Below are 19,829 nucleotides of genomic sequence, written 5' to 3'. Positions count from 1 at the left end.
GAGCAGGGCACACGCAGATTCCCCCTTATCTTATCGGGGAAGGGAGGTGGCTTTCCCCATGGGGAGGAAAGGAAGGGAAGGAAGACTCTTCCAGGGCGCGGATGGGGTTTCTCGCGAGTAAAAGCCTGACCAGCCCCAAAGCGGGCACAATGGGAAGCCACCTTCCTTTGCAAAAGTCAACTGGCGTTTTTGGCAACGGCGCTTAATCCCAAGGAAGCCCCTTCCTCCTCCTCCTCCCCCAGACTTCGCCAGGGGAGGACCGGACGCCCCTTCCCCAACCCACCCACCGAGGGTTGAAGAAGGGCCCCCTCCCCAATTCCCTTCCAACTTACTCCCAGGGAAGCCGAAAGCAGCCGCTCCGCGCTCACCTGGACGGAGGAGGGGGGGGGGACCCTCCGCAAAAGGATCCTCCCGGCCACAGGATCGGAAGCGGGACGGATTCCCATTGCCTGATCCTCTTCCTCCCAAGCCCCTCACCCCACTCTTACCCTTCCAAACCGGGCAAAAGCTGCACTTTTATTTTGGTTATTTTTTTCCCCTTCCTTTCCAACTTTGCAAGCTCGGGAATCCCCGCCCGCTGGATCCCCAGATCCCCCTTCTTTTGATCACCCATTAAAGACACACACACACACACACACACACAGCCCTGCTTCCACTGGTCAGGATCGCGTGCAGCACACACCCCCCACCTCCTCCACCCTCCAAGCCGACTGACCCTTCCCCAAAACATCCCACCCAGGGGGTTCAGGATCGCGTGTAGAAGTCCCCCCCCAAGCTCCTTCCCTCCACTGCCCAAGTCGAGTTGACCCCCTTCCCCAAAGCATCCCACCCACCCACGGGGTTTAGGATGGCGTGCAGCACTCCCCCACCTCCGTTTCCTCCACCCTCCCAAGTCGTTGACCCCCTTCCCCAAAACATCCCATCCCACCTACCCACCCATGGGGGGGGGATGAGGATCGCGTGCAGCACTCCCCCCACCTCCTCCTCCACCCTCCAAGTCGACTGAGCCCCCCAAAACATCCCACCCAGGGGGTTAGGATCGTGTGCAGCACTCCCCCCCCCTCCTCCTCCATCACCCTCCAAGCCGACTTGACCCCCTTCCCCAAAACATCCCACCCACCAAGGGGGGGGGGGAAGAGATCAGGATCGCGTGCAGCACTCACCCATCTCCTCCTGCGCCTCCCGCGCTCTGCTCGGCGCCTGCCTCCCTCTCTCTCTTTCCCCTTGCACGGAGAGGGTCGTCGGAGCGCCCCTCCGAGTCCGGGGGTCGAGGTGGGGATGGCAGGGGAGGCGTAAAGCTGGAGCGAGGGGCGGAAAAAAACAACCAAACCACGGCTCAGATCCCGACCCAGGCCCTTCGCGGGAGCCCCCCGAAGGAGCCCAGCGCTTGTCCGGGGTGCCGGAGGGGCGGCGGGGCCATGGCTCAGCGGCGTCGGCGGCGGCGTCGGAGCTGTCAGCCGGGGGAGGGCGCGCGAGGAAGGCGCCGGGCGGAGGCGAGGCAGTCGCCGCCCGAAACCGGGAGCGAGAGAGAAAAAGCCGCCGAGGTTCCAAGCCAGGGGAAAAATGGCGCCTCTCCAAATAAGGCGACCGAGATTGCTTTTTTTTGCAAGAGGGAGGGAAAGGGGGCTGGACCCCCAAAACAAGGGATAATAATAATAATAATAAAAATAAAAATAGCAGGAAATATATTGCAATAAGAAGAAGAATGCAACGGGGAGGAATCGATGCAAGGTTTGCAAAAAAAAAAAAAGGAGCTTGCAAAAAATTCAAAAGGAGCGTGCAAAAAAAAAAAAGAATGGAAGGAGGAAAAAAACGGGAGGAAGGGGAAAAGGGAGAGGAGGAGGAGAAGAAAAGGGGGGTGGAGAAAAAAAAGGGGGAGTCTACCTTTCTGGGGAGGGAGGGGGGAATAGGGAAGCCCAAGAGACGCCCCGCTTGCAAAGCTCGCTCCCCTGCGCCGATCCCCCGCCTTGCGCCCGCTGGGCGATCGAGGCTAGGGAAGGGAAGGGGGTGGTCCTGTTTTTTTGGGGAGGGGGCGAGTCCGGTGCCCTCCGCCGCCCGGCTCTCCTGCGCGGCCGAAGAGGGGGGGAAAAAGCGATCAGCGCCGCCGCATCACCGCCGGAGAAGGAGCCGCCGCTGTGCCCGCCGAGACGGTCGCCGAGTCGGTGCGTTGTTCGCTGCTGCTGCTGCCGTTGCCGCCGGTTGCGAGTGGGGCGGCTTTGACTCCACAGCGCCCCCGTCTGTCGCCTTCGCTCCCTGCGCCCCCAGCGGCCGAGCCAGAGAGGGAGGTTGTGGCGGTGGGTGGGTGGGGGGGGCGGAGTGGGGAGAGAGAGAGACCGCAGTCCTGCTGGCCAAATCCCATTTTCTATATACGGCGTTTTCCCCCCCCGCCCTCCCCTTTGCAAAATTTGTAGTTTTGTAACCCGAGGCAGGAATTCTCCGCTGGGCAACTCTTGAGATGGGTGGACTGCAAGTCCCAGAATTCCCCAGGCTGCCTAGGGCAGTGTTTGTCAACCTTGGCAACTTGAAGATGTCCGGACTTCAACTCCCAGAATTCCCCAGCCAGCATTTGACAAACACTGGCCTAGGGAATTCTGGGGGGTGGGGATTATAGTCCTCCTGGCCAAATCCTATTTTCTATATAGGGGTTTATTCCCTCTTTGCAAAATTGTAGTTTTGTAACCTGAGACTGAATTTCTCCACTGAGTAATTCAGAGATGGGAGAACTACAAGTCCCAGAATTCCCCAGGCTGCCTAGGGAATTCTGGGGGGTGGGGATTATAGTCCTCCTGGCAAAAATCCCATTTTCTATATATGGGTTTTTTCCATCTTTGCAGAATTGTAGTTTTGTAACCCGAAACAGGAATTCTCCACTGAGTAATTCAGAGATGGGTGGACTGCAAGTCCCAGAATTCCCCCAGGCTACCTAGGGAATTCTGGGAAGTCACATCCTCCTAGCAAAATTATAATTTCTATACACTGTTCCCTCCTAGCAAAATTATGTTTTGTACCCAATTCTCATACCCCGACAGGATTTCTCCTCTGGGTGATTTGGTGATGGGCAGACTTGAAAGTCCCAGAATTCCCCTGTCTGCCTAGGGAATTCTGGGGGGGGGGGATTATAGTCCTCCTGGACAAATCCTATTTTCTATATAGGGTTTTTTTTTTCTCTCTTTGCAAAATTGTAGTTTTGTAACCCTAGACAGGAATTCTCCACTGAGCATTTCAGAGATGGGCAGACTTCAAGTCCCAGAATTCCCCAGGCTGCCCGGGGAATGCTGGGAAGTCATAGTCTCCTAGCAAAATTGCAATTTCTATGCATTTTTCTCGCCCAGCAAAATTGCATTTTGTACCCAATTCTCTGGCTTTGTCCACTGGTCAACTTGAAGAGGAATGAATTCTAAATCCCAGAATTCCAATGCCAGACAGGGAATTCTGGGGCTTGCAGTCCATCCATCCATCTTTCTTCCTTTCTTTTTTTATTGGTTTTGTATTAAATAAAATTTTTAGTGCTCAATGAACATCATGTTGTCTGGTTAATTATTGCTTAATCATTATAAATTTACATTCTTAGTCTCCACCTCTTTTTTCCAGCCACCGGTAAAATTGATTCCATGTTTGATAATAATCTCCATCTTCTTTCTTTTTAATTTTCAATGTCAAATTTGTCCATTTCCGCACAATCTAATATCTTCCTGACTATCTCTTCATCTTGCGGTGTATCTTCATTTTTCAAGGATTTTGCAAATATAATCCTTGCTGCTGTTAAAACGTGTAATATTAAATACCTACTTCTCTTATCAATTTTTTCGTGTTATTATACCTAATAAAAACAGTTCAGGTTTAAAATCTACATGTTTCCCTATCATCTTTTCTAGCCATTTATGTATCTTTGCCCAAATTTTTTTTTTGCTTTAGCACAAGTCCACCATATATGATGAAATGTGCCCATCTTTTGGTGTTTTTTTTCGGAGTCCATCCATCTTTCAATTGCCTAGATTGGGAAATGCAGCATTGGGGATGCCTGGGTGAGAAATACTCTGTATATGAGCATCTTTTTCAATGGCCATTTCTATACAGGTGGTCCTCAACTTACAACCATTTGTTTAGTGAGCGTTCAAAGCACTGAAAAAAAGGACTTACACCTGGTCCTTGCACTTGCCCAGCATCCCCAAGGACTTATGATCAAAATTTGGATGCAATTGTTATGTATTTATGGCTAACCAGGTCATAAGTATCTTTTGGAGGTCCGTTGTAACTTTGAATAGTCACCAAGTGACTTGTCATAAGTTGAGGACTACCTTTAAGGAGAAAGCTCCCATTTTTTAACCCCCCCCCCCCAAAAGAGATAATTTTAATTCAAACAAGAAAAAATCTGCAACAACTCTTGAAGTTGCTGAGTGGATTCATCAGTAGCCCATTCAGTTGGACAGAAACGCCTAGGCTGCATAAACAGGGAGAGAATCAAGATCATGTGAAGTGTTAATACCACTTTATAATGCCTTGGTAAGGCCACACTTGGAAGTTTTGGTCACCAAGATATAGAAAAGATGTTGGGACTCTAGAAAGAGTGCAGAGAAGAGCAACAAAGATGATTAGGGGACTGGAGACTGAAACATATGAAGAACGGTTGCAGGAACTGGGTATGTGTAGTTGAATGAAAAGAAGGACTAGGGGAGACATGATAGCAGCGTTCCAATATCTCAGGGGCTGCCACAAAGAAGAAGGAATGAAGCTATTCTCCAAGGCACCTGAGGGCAGAACAAGAAGCAATGGGTGGAAACTAATCAAGGAGAGAAGCAACTTAGAACTGAGGAGAAATTTCCTGACAGTTAGAACAATTAATCCGTGGAACAGCTTCCCTCCAAAAGTTGTGAATGCCCCAACACTGGAAGTCTTTAAGAAGATGTTGGATAGCCGTTTGTCTGAAACGGTATAGGGTTTCCTGCCTAGGCAGGGGGTTGGACTAGAAGACCTCCAAGGTCCCTTCCAACTCTGCTATTGTATTGTATCTTCAAAGCAATGAATCAATCAAAATAGAGCTGGAAGGGACCTTGGAGATCTTCTAGTCTGACCATCTACTCAAGCAGGAGAACCTATATCATTTCAGACAGGTAGCTGTCCAGTCTCTTCCTAAAAACCACCTGTGAGGATGCACCCACAACCTCTGGAGGCAGGCTGTTCCACTGGTTAATTGTCCTCACTGTTAGGAAGTTTCTCCTTAATTCCAGGTTGATTAACAATTAATTAATTAATTAATTAATTAATTAATTGATGAAATGGAATGGACCTTGTAGGTCATCTAGTCCAACCCCCTGGCCAAGCAGGAGACCCTACACCATTTCTGACAGATGGCAGTCCAGTCTCTTCTTGAAAGCCTCCAGTGATGAAGCTCCCACAGCTTCCGAAGGCAACTTCTGTTCCATGAGTTGATTGTTCTCCCTGTCAGAAAATTCCTCTTTATTTCTAGGTTGAATCTCTCCTTGGTCAGTTTCCATCCATTCTTCCTTGTCTGGCCTTCAGGTGCTTTGGAAAATAGCTTGACCCTTCTCCTCTCTGTTGCAGCTCCTCAAATATTGGAAGACTGCTGTCATGTCCTGCTTGAGTCCTTCTTGATTTCTTTCCCGGACTTTTGTCTTCATGGAGTCCACCCAGATCATAACTGGTGAAGTCCAAATCTTCTGAGCTGCTGTTTGAAGAAATATAGGAATACATTGTTTTTTGATTGATTGATTGATTGATTGATTACATTTATATGCCGCCCTTTTCCCCGAAGGGGACTCAGGGCGGCTCACAATTCAATCAGGGAAAGGAGGTACAGACAGGGGGATAAAAGAGACGAGACATAACAATACAAAATTTAAAAACACACAACAACCATACCATTTGAGAAGGGGAGCAAAAACTCTTTAGCCCCAGGCCTGTCGGAACAGCCAGGTTTTAAGGGCTTTGCGGAAGGCCTGGAGGGTGGTGAGGGTTCGAATCTCCATGGGGAGTTCGTTCCAGAGGGTCGGAGCAGCCACAGAGAAGGCTCTCCTCCGGGTAGTCGCCAGTCGACACTGGCCGGCGGATGGAATTTGGAGGAGGCCTAATCTGTGGGATCTGATCGGTCTATTGGAGGTAATTGGCAGCAGGCGGTCTCTCAAGTACCCAGGTCCAATACCATGAAGGGCTTTATAAGTGACGACAAAAAATTGATGCTTTATTCAGCACGAACCGTTTGCTGTTAGCGTGCTTATACCTTATTATCTAAGGAATTATTTCCTTCCTTTTTCTTAAGTGTTTAATATTGGGAGGGGCTGGAAGTGTTTAATTATGACAAAACCACACTGCTAAAGTGGTGCAAATTGTAAAGATGATTGATTTGTTGATTTATTTAATACGGTTTGGAACCTACAATATTATTATACTTTCATCTCAACAGTATATTAGGCTGCTTATTCATTCGTTTCAATTAATATTGTATCATCCTTCTTAGGCAGGTACTTGAGGTTGCTGCAAAATCACAGGGATGAAAAAACAAAACACCAACGATTCCTTAAAGTTAAAAACATAAATTAAAATTAATCTTTATTTTAATCACCCATTAAAAGTCTGATGAAAGGGGCAGGAATTTTTTTTTTACATTTCTGAAAATGCCGAAGGTTTGAAGCCTCAATGTTTTTTTTTAAACGCCTTTAAAACCTGGAAACCGTACACAAGATGTTAAATAGATAACAACTGTAATTATTGAGAATAATAACATATTCCTTAAACTGGGAATAGTGAAAGTTAATGAGTACCTATGTTAATGAATCAGGGACGCGGTGGCTCAGTGGCTACGATGCTGAGCTTGTCAGTCAAAAAGGTTGGCAGTTCAATAGTTCGAATCCCTAGCGCCGGGTAACAGAGTGAGCTCTCTCTTACTTGTCCCAGCTTCTGCCATCCTAGCAGTTCGAAAGCACGTAAAAATGCAAATAGAAAAATAGGGACCACCTTTGGTGGGAAGGGAACAGTGTTCCGTGTGCCTTTGGCATTTAGTCATAGCAATAGCAATAGCAGTTAGACTTGTATACCGCTTCATAGGACTTTCAGCCCTCTCTAAGTGGTTTACAGAGTCAGCATATCGCTCCCACAGTCTGGGTCCTCATTTCACCCACCTCGGAAGGATGGAAGTCTGAGTCAACCTTGAGCCGGTGAGATTAGAACCACTGAACTGCAGATAACAGTCAGCTGAAGTGGCCTGCAGTACTGCACCCTAACCACTGCGCCACCTCGGCTCTTCCAAGTCATGCCGGCCACATGACCACGGAGATGTCTTCGGATAGCGCTGGCTCTTTGGCTTTGAAATGGAGATGAGCACCACCCCCTAGAGTCGGGAACGACTAGCACATATGTGCGAGGAGAACCTTTACCTTATGTTAATGAATACTATGTAGAGGTAATCCTCAATTTATTGAGACCAGAATTTTCATTGCCAAACAAAATGATTGATAAGTGAACATCTGCTTATTTTAAGTTTTTTTTGCCACGGCTGTTAAGTGAATCACTGCAGTTGTTAAGTGATTAAGGGAATCTGGCTTTCCCCCCATGATTTTGCTTGCTGGGAAGATTATAAATAGTGATCCCATGACCTCAGGGGCACTGCAACAGTCATAAATACATTGCCAGGAACCCAAATTTTGATCATATGAACACAGGGATGCTGGCATGGTCATATGTGTGAGGACTGACATCAGTCTATTTTTTTCCAGCAGTTTTGTAACTTCAAACAGCCCACTAAACGTTTGTAAGTTGACAATTACCTGTATATAAAATTATTTATTTATACAACATATATAATATATGTTATTTATTTTATAAATTTATATACAGGTATGAGTATATATTAAATAAGAATTGAATTGAATTGAATTGAATAAATTTATAGGCCGCCCAATCCCGAAGGACTCCGGGCAGCTTACAGAAAGACAAACTTCAAAAAAAAGAATTAAAAACAGAGGAAACAGTTTAAAAACCACATCATACATCCACTCTGGTCGGGGCTGGACTTCAGTCATGAGGTCAAGAGCCCCAGGCCTGCCGGAAAAGCCAGGTTTTGATAGCCTTTCGGAAGGCCAGGAGAGTGGGTAGGGTCCGGATCTCTGTGGGTAGTTCATTCCATAGGGTCGGAGCGGCTACAGAGAAGGCCCTCCTCCGGGGAGCCGCCAGCCGACATTGTCTGGCTGACAGCACCTGGAGAAGGCCCACCCTGTGCGATCTTATCGGCCGTTGGGAGGTATGTGGCAGAAGACGGTCTCGCAGATATCCGGGTCCTAGGCCATGTAGGGCTTTAAAGGTAATAACCAGCACCTTGAATCGCGTTCGGAGACCGATAGGAAGCCAGAGACCTATTTGGATGCCAATGGAGGCATTTCTGAATACAGTGACCTCATCGGTGTGACATTACTAACCCTTAGAGGGATCGTATGCTAAACTTTAATTAATTAATCCTTTTGCTATCTCCTTTGACAAAATCCCGATATATCCACAAAGCTGATTTCGGGCCAGTCATTCTTTTTGAGCCCAACTTTAAAAATTAGTTCCCACCCGGTCACCTATTACTACATCAGGCCATTACTAAAGGGAGAAGAAATAAGTACATCTCTCTGAAAAGGTAGGAGAAAGGTGGTCAAAAAATTGGAAAGCCAGTTATGATAAACAGAACTTGGATGTAATGCACAGCAGTTGGTAAAATTGCTCCCCAATAAATTAAAGAAGTTGCTGGATTCTTGTATGCCTCTTCACTAAGTTTCATCCCAACATATATGGAAGGAGGAGGATATAGCATTCCGCTGGGAACAAAATGCTGGAAAGTCTAGTTACTGCCTTTTAAGAAAATGAGGATTTTAATTACAATAATAAAAACTGTTATGAAGTGAGCACAGAGAAAAAAAGTAAGTAAGGAAGTAAGGAAGTAAGGAAGGAAGGAAGGAAGGAAGGAGAGAGAGAGAGAAAGAAAGAAGTGTGAGAAAGAAAATCAAAGGAAGGAAGGAAGAGGAGAGGAAAGGAAGGAGAAACAGAAAGAGAGGGAGAGAAAGAAAAGGAAGGGGGGAAGGAGGGAGGGAGGAAAGGAAGAAAAAAGAAAGTAAAAAGAAAAGGAAGGAAGGAGAAAGAAAGAAAGGAAGAAAGAAAGAAAGGAAAGAAGGAAGGAAGGAAGGAAGGAAAGAAGGAAGGAGGAGAGGGAAGGAAGGAACGAAGGAAAGACCTCCAATCCTTCCAACAAAAGGAAGCAAGCAAAAAAGATTGATGGATGGAAGGAAGGGGAAAAGGAAGGAAGGAAGGAAATTATATATAAGGGATATATACATGTGTGTGTGTGTGTGTGTGTGTGTGTGTGTGTGTGTGTGTGTGTTGTATTTGTGTAACAAAAAAGGCAACATTAAAAGTATTGGGTTTCTGTCTGGATGGTCTCTTGTGACGAGCCGATGGACAGAGAATGGAAGCAGTGAGCTTCCTCCCATATTTGGGCATACCAAGGGTTGTGACTTTAAATATATATTGTGTGTGTGTGTGTGTGTACACACACACACACACACACATATAAAGGAATGACTTTTCAATCTTTACCACAAGAAATATAAACCAGTCTGGTAGCGATTTTTCCTCCTGTAAATTTACAGATCTCCTCTCCTCTCTTCCCTTATTTTTTAAAAAAATCCTTAAGACATCATTTTTTTCAATCCTAATCTCAGCAGAAAAAAGTCCATAAAAGTTTGCCAGGGTTCCATAGAAACATGCCTTATTTTAACCTTGCTCAAATACGCGAACTTTACATTCCTTCCTTTTACCTCTGAAAACCTTTAATCTTCAATTAATTCAGTTATTGTCATAGGATTTGATTCCCCTTACGTTCTTTTTCTTTATTCCATCACACAGACTTCTCCCAGCCTTCAGCGAGGGCTTTTGTCTTTTTTCCAAGTGGCTTTAGCAATTTCCTTTCTTTCCCAATGAAAAGACATTGTCCTCATCACTCTCTCGGTTTAACATCTGCAGTTCCCCTTGAATTTTTAAATCTTCAGCCAGCTTCTTTTCTACAGTATATATGGTAAGGAGCTCCTTCTATGGTTATTCTCTTGGATTTCCACTTTAAATACCTTTGCTGTCTTCTAATCCATACTTTTTAAAAAAAGAAAGAAAAAAGAAAACCCAATATTTCTGATTCCATTATTTCTCCAGCAAGCAAGATGTGTTTCACATCTGTTCGGGGGGGCTGCTGGCGGGGGGGTTCGCAGGGGTCTGAGAGAACCTCTAGCTAAGATTCTGTGCAGTTCAGAGAATCCCCAAATCCCACTTCTGGCTGGCCCCACCCACCCCACTCCGCCACTCCCAGGAGTTCCCACATGGCCCATTTTGGATGCAGGTAACTGCAGGGTGCGCGTGGAGGCTCGGGGAGGGTGAAAAATGGGCGTAGCGGAAGTTTGGGAACCATATCCAGCCTCCAGAGGGCCTCCAGAGTCTAGGGAGGCCTTTTTCACCCTCCCGGAGGCTCGAGGAAAGCCTCCGGAGCCCGAGGAGGGCAAAAACACCCCCCCCTGCCATGGTGCAGGAGGTCAACTAGGCCACGCCCTCTATGGTCATGCCCACCCAGCAATTGGGCAGAGACTCCTTTGCTAAAATTTTTGAAGCCCACTCCTGCATCTGTCATTCCTTCATTAACATCCATTAAAAGTTTAACAATTTCCAAACTTTTTTTTGATCATTTTTTATGAATATTGGTAGTCCTCGCCTTACAACCACAATGGAGCTCAAAATGTCTGTTGCTAAGCAAGACAGTGGTTAACTGAGTTTTGCCCCCTTTTACGACCTTGTCTTCCACTGTTGTTGAGAGAATCACTGCCCGCTGTTCAGTTAGTAACATGGTTGTTAAGTGACTCGGGTTTCCCCATTGAGTTGGCTTGTCAAAAGGTTGCAAGGGGGGGATCGCGTGACCTCGGGACACTGCAACCGTCGTAAATGTGAGTCACTTGCCAAGCTTGTATTTTAAAATATTTATTTATTTACCACGTTCATTTGCCAGCTGTCTCATGCTCCAGGCAACTGGATGGCACTTTTCTTTTTGGTCTTTACATTAGAATTTATGAAAAGGATTCACCTTATTAAGGATGCCTGGTAGTTTGACAGATGCTTAAGAGGGTGTGCCTACTTTACCTTTCCAGTTAAACAGGTATCAAAGTCTTCAAGCAGATTATCAAGCAGAGTGTTTGTGATTGCATGGATAGGTAGGAACCAGAAAGGACATTAGGGTTCGTAAGTTAGAACAGAATAACAGAGTTGGAAGGGACCTTGCAGGTCATCTAGTCCAACCTCCTCCCTCAAGCTGTAGACCCTACACCATTTCTTTTCTGGTTCAAAAGTTTTATTTCTTTTAAAACACAAATATTTCATCATTCCTCAATCAGTAAAACATCGAAATACAATTTTTTTGTATGCCCCTCCCTCCCTCCACCCCCCCAACCCCCCTCCTCCTTCCCCCCCCCCCCCGACTTCCCAGAACCCGTACACGGTATGGATTTTTAACAAACACAGTCTAAAATCTATTGAGAAAAAAAAGAAATAAAAAAATTTAATAACATTCTACATTGACCTTAGCTTCTTCTTGCTGAACTAACTTTAAACAATTTAAATCATTTCTGATCTTAAGCATAGGCTAACTGGAATTTCTTGGTCCCGTATTTATTTTGTATATAGTCAATCCATTTTTTCCAGTCTCGTTTATATCTCTCATTTGAGTGATCTTTAAGATATGCCGATATTTTAGCCATCTCGGCTAAGTTTGTAACTTTCAATGTCCATTCTTGAGTTGTAGGCAGGTCTTCCTTCTTCCAATATTGCGCCACCAACAGTCTTGCTGCCATTATTAGGTGGACCCTACACCATTTCTGACAGATGGCTGTCCAGCCTCTTCTTGAAAACTTCCAGTGATAAAGCTCCCACAACTTTCAAAGACAACTTCTGCTCCATGGGTTGATTGTTCTGACTATTAGAAAATTTCTCCTTATTTTTAGGTTGAACGAAAGAAGACTCCAAGACTTGACCTTCCTCAAAGTTCCATTTTATTAGAGGTGTCATATTGGCACACCTGGGGAAACCCGAATCTGAAAGTTTATAGGTTTTCCCCACCCAAAGGAAAGCCCAAGTCCCTGCCCAGCACCCACATGTCCCTCACATGGTCCAATCAGGCACCGTCCCAACTGGAGATGCCTCCCAGTCACGCCACTCCAGGTGCAGGGCAGGATGTCCTTGACTCTCTGAGAAAGGAATGTTATTATGGCTATATAGCTCCCGTACTCCATATAATCCCTCACCCTCCCATTTTCCCACAGTAGAAAAGGTGGCAGGCCTGAAGGCCCAATGTAAAAGATGGCTCCCAGGCCTGACAAAGGGCTTGGTTTGAAATAAATCCCACCAGGTGATCCTTATCTCCTTTGATAAAGTTACTAGCTTAGTAGATCGAGGGAATGCCAAGGATGTAACATACCGACTTCAATCCAGTCTTTGACAAAGTGGCTCATAAATTCTCCTTTATAGAGTGGTAAAATATGGCTATGTGATCCTAATTAAATAAGACTAGCTGACAGAGGGATAAAATCAGGGGTGGGTTCCTGCCAGTTCTAACCTCTTTTATATAAGAGGTTCCACAAATCTACAGTGCCGTTTAGAACCGGTTCCAGCTCCCTCCCTCCGCCCGTCCGCATATCATCAAGATGAAGAGTGAGAGGAGGAATTCTGGGAGTTGAAGTCCACAAGTCTTAAAGCTGTCAGGTTTGAACACCCCTGAGGGTTTTTTTCTAAAGGGTTAGGGGTGCAAGAGTCTTGTAACTTGACAGCTTTAAGACTTGCACACTTCAATGCCAGAGTTCCTGAGCCAACATGACTGGAGGAGGAATTCTGGGAGTTGAAGTCCACAAGTCTTAAAGCTGCCAAGTTTGAACACCCCTGAGGGTTTTTTTTCTAAAGGTTTTTGGTCACCCCCTATAAAAAAGATGTTGAGACTCTAGAAAGAGTGCAGAGAAGAGCAACCAGGATGATGGACTGGAGTCTAAAACATATGAAGAACAGTTGCAGGAATTGGACATGGCTAGTCTAGAGAAGAGAAAGACCAGGGGAGACATGATAGCAGCCTTCCAATATTTGAGGGGCTGCCATGGAGAGGAAGGGGTCAAGCTATTCTCCAAAGCACCCGAAGGCCAGACAAGGAATAATGGATGGAAACTGACCAAGGAGAGATTCAACCTGGAAATAAAGAGAAATTTTCTGACAGTGAGAACAATCAAACAGAAGTTAGCAATAGCAGTTAGCAATAGCAGTTAGACTTATATACCGCTTCATAGGGCTTTCAGCCCTCTCTAAGAGGTTTACAGAGTCAGCATATTGCCCCCACAGTCTGGGTCCTCATTTCACCCACCTCGGAAGGATGGAAGGCTGAGTCAACCTTGAGCCGGTGAGATTAGAACCGCTGAACTGCAGATAACAGTCAGCTGAAGTGGCCTGCAGTACTGCACCCTAACCACTGCGCCACCTCGGCTCTTGCCTTCAGAGGTTGTGGGAGCTTCATCGCTGGAGGCTTTCAAAGAGAGACTGGACTGCTATTTGTCGGAAATGATATAGGGTTTCCTCCTTGGGTGGCGGGGTTGGGCTAGATGACCTACAGGGTCCCTTCCAACGCTGTTAATCTAATCTAAAGACTAAAGCAGTGCACACACACCCCACCAAAAAAAAAAAGATTATTCATGGCTCCACTTCATTGTGGAGGAACGCATGGTGTGAAGTCCTTCTGGTCTCGTTACTGTTTTATATATATATATATATTAACCAGGAACACAGATGAGGGTGCTTACCAGTTTGCAGATGGCCCAATGTTGAGTTGCTGCTAATACTTTAAATTGGAGATAAAAGATTTTGGGGGGAAAAAAATTCTAGAGAGGCTTGAGCTCTGGGTTCAAATGAACAGGGTGGAATTTAAGAGGGATAAATGATAGGTTGGATTATGGTTTATTCATCGATATTCCGCCTTTATTATTTTTACAAATAACTCAAGACGGGGAACACCCACAGTTTTTTTCTCTCCTATTTTTTTCCCCATAACAAAAACCCTGTGAGATGAGTCGGGCTCAGTGAGAACAACTGGCCCAAAGTCACCCAGCTGGTTTTCATAACTAAGGCGGAATTACAACTCACAGCTTCTTGGTCCTTGGCCTTTAGTTTCAAGCTTAAGATGGGACAAGAAATCACGGGCTCCTGGTCATTGGCCTAAAGTCACCCAGCCAGCTTTCAGGCCTAAGGCAGAACTAGAATTCACTGTCTCCTGACAGTGTAAAATAATATCTGACACAGATATCATTAGGGTAGGGGAAGAAGAAAAAAAGAGGTAGGGGAAGAAGAAAGAGAGGTAGGGGAAGAAGAAAGAGTTAAGGAGAGGTGGGTGGGAGGGAGAGAAAGAGAAGGAGAGGAGGGAGAAAGAGAGAAAAAGAGAAGGAGAGAGGGTAGGAAGGAGAAGATAGAGGGTAGCAGTAGGGGAGAAGTAAGGGAAGGAAGAAGGGGAAGGAGAGGAGGAAGGAAGGAAGTAGAGAAGGAAGGAAGGGAGAAAAGAAAAGAAAGAGAAAATAAGGTGGTGTCATAGCAGGTGTGAAGGATGGTAAACAATACATTCCAAATTATACTTTACAACCTTTTAAATGGAATAATAATAATATAAGAATGGCAAAGAAAAAGAGTAACTATGTGAATGTATACCTATAACTGTATGTAAGAGAATAAATGACAGTAAAAATATAAAGCACAATATAGGTAAATAATACTTGATCATAAGTAGCTAAGTATAAATAAATAAAGAAATGTATATAAAAATGGATAATGAATAACGAGATTATGAACACAAGATAGAAATGTATAGAAAGGAAAACACTAACCGCAAAGAAACCGATTCGGAACTGCTGTATGATATACGATGGAACTTATTGTTGTTTTTAAGTTATGAGTTTATTTTTGTTGATGTGTTGATGTGTTCTGTTGATGTGCTTATGTGTATAAAATAAAAATTCAAAAAAAAAATAGAATTCACTGTCTCCTGGGATTTGGCCCAAAGTTATCCACCTAACCTTCGTGCTTAAGATAGGATCAGAACTTAGTAACTTCTGGTGATTGTGACCCTATTGGCTTTCATACCTGAGACAGGACTAGAACTCAGAGTTTCTAGCCTGGTACTTTAACCACTACACCAAACTGGCTCTGTGTGCGAATTTATGTGAAATGTTTCTGAGAGGTTTCCGAGCCCAGCCTCACGGAAGGTACCTTTAAATGTGGTTTGCTAAGTTGCCACAATTGATTCCGAATCACCTGTGCAAAGTCAGACAAATTGCACAGTGCTGCTTTTGCAGAAATCTGGGCGGTGGTAGTATTCAGCCAGTTCAGATCGGTTCGGGCGAACTGGTAGTGACGACCCGCAGGTGGGCCTGTCTACCTGCCCTGGCTCTATGCCGTCCTACTCAGCCACATTTTCTAAGCCCCGCGTGTGAGCAAAGTGTTAAAATATTCATGACTGGGAGAGACCATGGGAACAAGGTCAGCCAATGAATAGGCTTAGCAATGGGAGCTTAAACAGATCTGAGTCGGTGCAGAGAACTGAAACAGAAACTTGAGCAGTCTGCTGCTCTGAGAAGTAAACTAGCAGTCTGTCTGGGCTTGTCTTCTGCCTTGTGTTTACTTGGAAGAACCACCTGTTGGTATTGTAAATTCATTCATCTATTCTTATGTATATAAAGAAGTTAATGAACCCCGCTGCGTCAGATACATGTGTGTGCTTCTGGGTTTGAATTTATGCAACACACTCTGACACAAAGTGCATGTGCGGAAGGCATGCGTGCTCACGATTTCGATGCGCAGCGAACCGGTGGTAAAATGATGTGAAACCCACCTCTGAATCTTGAGCTAGTTGGCTTGAAAAGAGTTAATACCAAACGCCGAACCTCTTTCCTAGCAAGTTTTCGTGCCTTTCTCTTACAGGAGCCTGATAAATTGTAAGCCTGATTACAAACTGATTACAAAACCAGGGAGAGAATTTGCTTCTGACGGCATAATGTGCATCTTGAACAAGACCTGATTAGCATCCTTGGCTCATCTGGATTCAGAATTCTTCCTTTTTATTGGTTTGTTTGAGGAGATAACTAGGCAAGCCGTGAACCCGTTGGGTCATCCATCCCTTTCAGATATAATTTCTGAAACTAAGCAGAGAAACCGAATGACCTCAGGTGGGTTGTACATGAAATTCTTTTGAAAAAATGAAAGAAGAGCATTATTTTAATAAGGAAGAAGTGCAGCCGGACAAATATAGATGCTTTAAGCCAGTGGTTCCCAAACTTGGCAACTTTAAGACTTGTGGACTTCAACTCCCAGAATTCTCCAGCCAGCAGAGCTCTGCTGGCTGGAGAATTCTGGGAGTTGAAGTCCACAAGTCTTAAAGTTGCCAAGTTTGGGAACCACTGCTTTAAGGGACCTTGGAGGTCTTCTAGTCCAGCCCCATCTGCTCAAGCAGGAGACCTAATCCATTTCAGACAAATGGCTGTCCAGTCTCTTCTTTAAAATCTCCAGACATGCACCCCCCCGCCCCGCGGTCACTATCCTGTCTGATATATCTCACTCTCTGGCTCTCTTGCCCTGCCCACACAGCCCAGTTGATTTCCGTGCCTCGCCTACTCTACTCAGCGTTTTGCCTGAGATGTTGTGCTGGAGGTTCCACCACAAAACCGCGGTAGACTAAAGCGCGCTCGACGAAAGCGCGTACCCGACGTCATCACAGCACGACGAAAACATCGCGCTGTGAGCGGTAAATTTAAAATTAAAGCGAAAACCTTACCCTAACCCCCCAAACCTAACCCTAAACCTAACCCTAAACCTAACCCTAAATCTAACCCTAAACCTAACCCTAAACCTAACCCTTAACCTAACCCTAAACCTAACCCTAAACCTAACCCTTAACCTAACCCTAAACCTAACCCTAAACCTAACCTTTAACCTAACCCTAAACCTAACCCTAAACCTAACCCTTAACCTAACGCTAACCCTTAACCTAACGCTAACCCTAATGCTTAACGTAACCCTAAACCTAACCCTAACCCTAACCCTAACCCTAACCCTAACCCTAACCCTAACCCTTAACCTAACCCTAACCCTAACCCTAACCCTAACCCTAACCCTAACCCTAACCCTAACCCTAACCCTAACCCTAACCCTAACCCTAACCCTAACCCTAACCCTAACCCTAACCCTAACCCTAACCCTAACCCTAACCCTAACCCTAACCCTAACCCTAACCCTAACCCTAACCCTAACCCTTACCTTTATGTGAATCGGCTTGCTTTAATTTTATTTTTATTTTAATTTAATTTATTTTTAATTTTTTTCGTCGCGCTGCTGATGACGTCACGCTTTAGTGGACCACGGTTTTGACGGGTCACAGTGCTGGAAGCAATTTCGGTTCTGCGCTAGGTGTAATGGACGGTTGTTAAATTATGTGAAGCCCATCTCTGGCCTCAGCCATGTTCACTTCAGGGTGGGCACCCTTTCTTCTGCAGGAAGTTAAAACCCACTCCTCTCCTAGAAGAATGGAATATCTTCGGAAATATTGAAAAGGCAGAATATTCTATTTCCCTGGATCAGAAATGAAGAAACCTGTTTTTAGGCAGGAAACAAGAGTCACTCTTCATAGCCCCCACTTTTCTTAATGGGCCATTCAAATGGCGGAGCCAGTCCCATTCTACATAACAAAGAGTTCCCCCCTTCAGCTCCAGGGTGATGGGATTAAGGCATGATAGTATTAGCCCTTTACTCAACTCATCACGGGGCATCTGGGGACTCAACCAAACTTGGACTCAGAAGGCAGCCTTGAGAGTTGCCCCTGCACGGCCCCATGGGAGTCTGACAACCAATCAGAATACATTTCTTACACAGGAACAGGAAACAGAAAGGTGGGGGCTGGACAAATATGAAAAACCCAGCAAGTCCCTTGTTTCCCGCGCTCTTCTTCTTCACCCAAAATCTTCCCCCCGGATTAAACCCTCTTTCCAAGCATCCCCCATGTTTCCAGTGTCTTTTCCCCCACTTGGAACTGAACCCAGAAGGACATTTCTTCCAACAATTCTCAAGTACTTCTGTCTCTCCGTCCCCTTAGGGACCGGAGGATTGCCTTGAACCCTGTCGGGAGGCCAAACGTTGGGATCCACCCCCGAGTTCTCAAGGTGCAAGACTTGAGTCTTGAAATCTCATGCCCAGGCGAGAAGCCAAAGAGAATTGGGTGGAACTAGAAAAGCAATTACATTCCATTCGATGTACATTGCGTTTAATTAGAGACGCAGCGCCTAGCTGACCTTGGTTGATCTCGGGTGCTAAAGTGGGTCAGCTTTGGGTCAGGACGGGGTATCTGATCCGGCAGATCTAGGGATTCCACATCTGCCACTTAGACTGGAGAATCTGAAGGTATCCCAAATCATCTCAGCATTGCTACCTGTAACGTTCCCGTGGTTCGTCCATGAGGCCAATGTGGAGAAAAGACAGGACACGATCTTTCTCGGGATGGAGCGACCCAGATTGGGGGTCTGAGAGCCCCTTTTATTGAGATAGGACAAAGGCAGGAGGAGCAATAGCATGTGATTAAAAACAGCCTGTAAAAGTACAATTTCTAATCTGCTGCTCAGGGAAGTTCTGTCTATATATGGTCAAATCCTGGGCGTCATTGGTAGGGCACATCTCAGGATGTTATGTTATGAACTATCAGGATGTTATGGAGTTTTAGGAGTTTGTTTTCTCCTGTGTGGTTCAGCGTGGCTCTGCATGCCCTGGTATGAACTGGACCATGGGTGACCCACACCTACACAAGGAATTATATTAGTTATAATATACCCAAAAGGAAAAAATAAATGAAAAAATTGCACCAGTCAGGAATGAAGTCCGTCTTGAAATATCTTTGTCCTTAACACAGGAAGTCCTCAATTTATGACCACAATTGCGCCCAGAAGTTCTGCGGCTAAGTGAGAGCGTTGTGATGCGAACTTTGCCCCCTTTTTGCGACCTTGTCTTGCTGGTCTTGTGAAGTGAATCCCTGCAGTTGACCAGTTAGTCACATGGTCATTAAGTGAATCCGGTTGACTTTGAAGGTTGGCAAAGGTGGCTCACAAGACCCCGGGACACTGCAACCGTCATAAATGTGAGTCAGCTGCCAAGCATCTGAATTTGGATAAGGTGACCACGGGGATGCTGCAACAGCCATGGGACACTTTTTTCAGCGCCGTGGTAACTTCGGGCGGTTGCTGACAGAACTGTTGTAAGTCAAGGATTACCTGTGTACCAATTAGCAATAGCAGTTAGACTTATATACCGCTTCATAGGGCTTTCAGCCCTCTCTAAGCGGTTTACAGAGTCAGCATATGGCCCCCACAGTCTGGGTCCTCATTTCACCCACCTCGGAAGGATGGAAGGCTGAGTCAACCTTGAGCCAGTGAGATTTGAACAGCCGAACTGCAGATAACAGTCAGATGAAGTGGCCTGAAGTACTGCACCCTAACCACTGCGCCACCTCAGCTCTTAATTAGATAGTTCTCAATTTATGAACAAATCGGGACTGTAATTTTCATTGCTAATCAAGGAAAGGGAATTGTGCCCCATTTTCTTTTTTTTTGCCGCGGTTGTGAAGCGAATCATGAGGTTATTAAGTGAATTATGCAGTCGTTAAATGTGTCTGGTTTCCCCCGTTGATTTTGCTTGTTGCAATCAGCATTGCCAAAAAGGCATTAAGAGTTGTTAACCTAATTTTGCGAAGT

At 45.5% G+C, this 19,829-nt stretch overlaps 1 protein-coding gene across 1 annotated transcript in view; it reads right to left on the bottom strand.

Annotated features, from left to right (window-relative positions):
• SETBP1 (SET binding protein 1) overlaps positions 1–1,484 on the bottom strand; it is a 301,077-nt gene extending 299,593 nt beyond the window's left edge. Inside the window, exon 1 of the mRNA XM_087715277.1 lies at positions 1,164–1,484. The gene's annotated coding sequence lies outside the window, so the exon portion shown is untranslated. The remainder of the gene's footprint in view (positions 1–1,163) is intronic.
• Between the last annotated feature and the right edge of the window lie 18,345 nt (positions 1,485–19,829).

Source organism: Thamnophis sirtalis, unplaced genomic scaffold, assembly GCF_051295495.1.
Source record: "Thamnophis sirtalis isolate CommonGarterSnake01/CBP01778 unplaced genomic scaffold, rThaSir2_p1.2 scaffold_5, whole genome shotgun sequence".
In the NCBI taxonomy this organism is placed as follows: Eukaryota; Metazoa; Chordata; class Lepidosauria; order Squamata; family Natricidae; genus Thamnophis; species Thamnophis sirtalis.
This window is presented reverse-complemented; position numbering and strand designations above follow the sequence as displayed.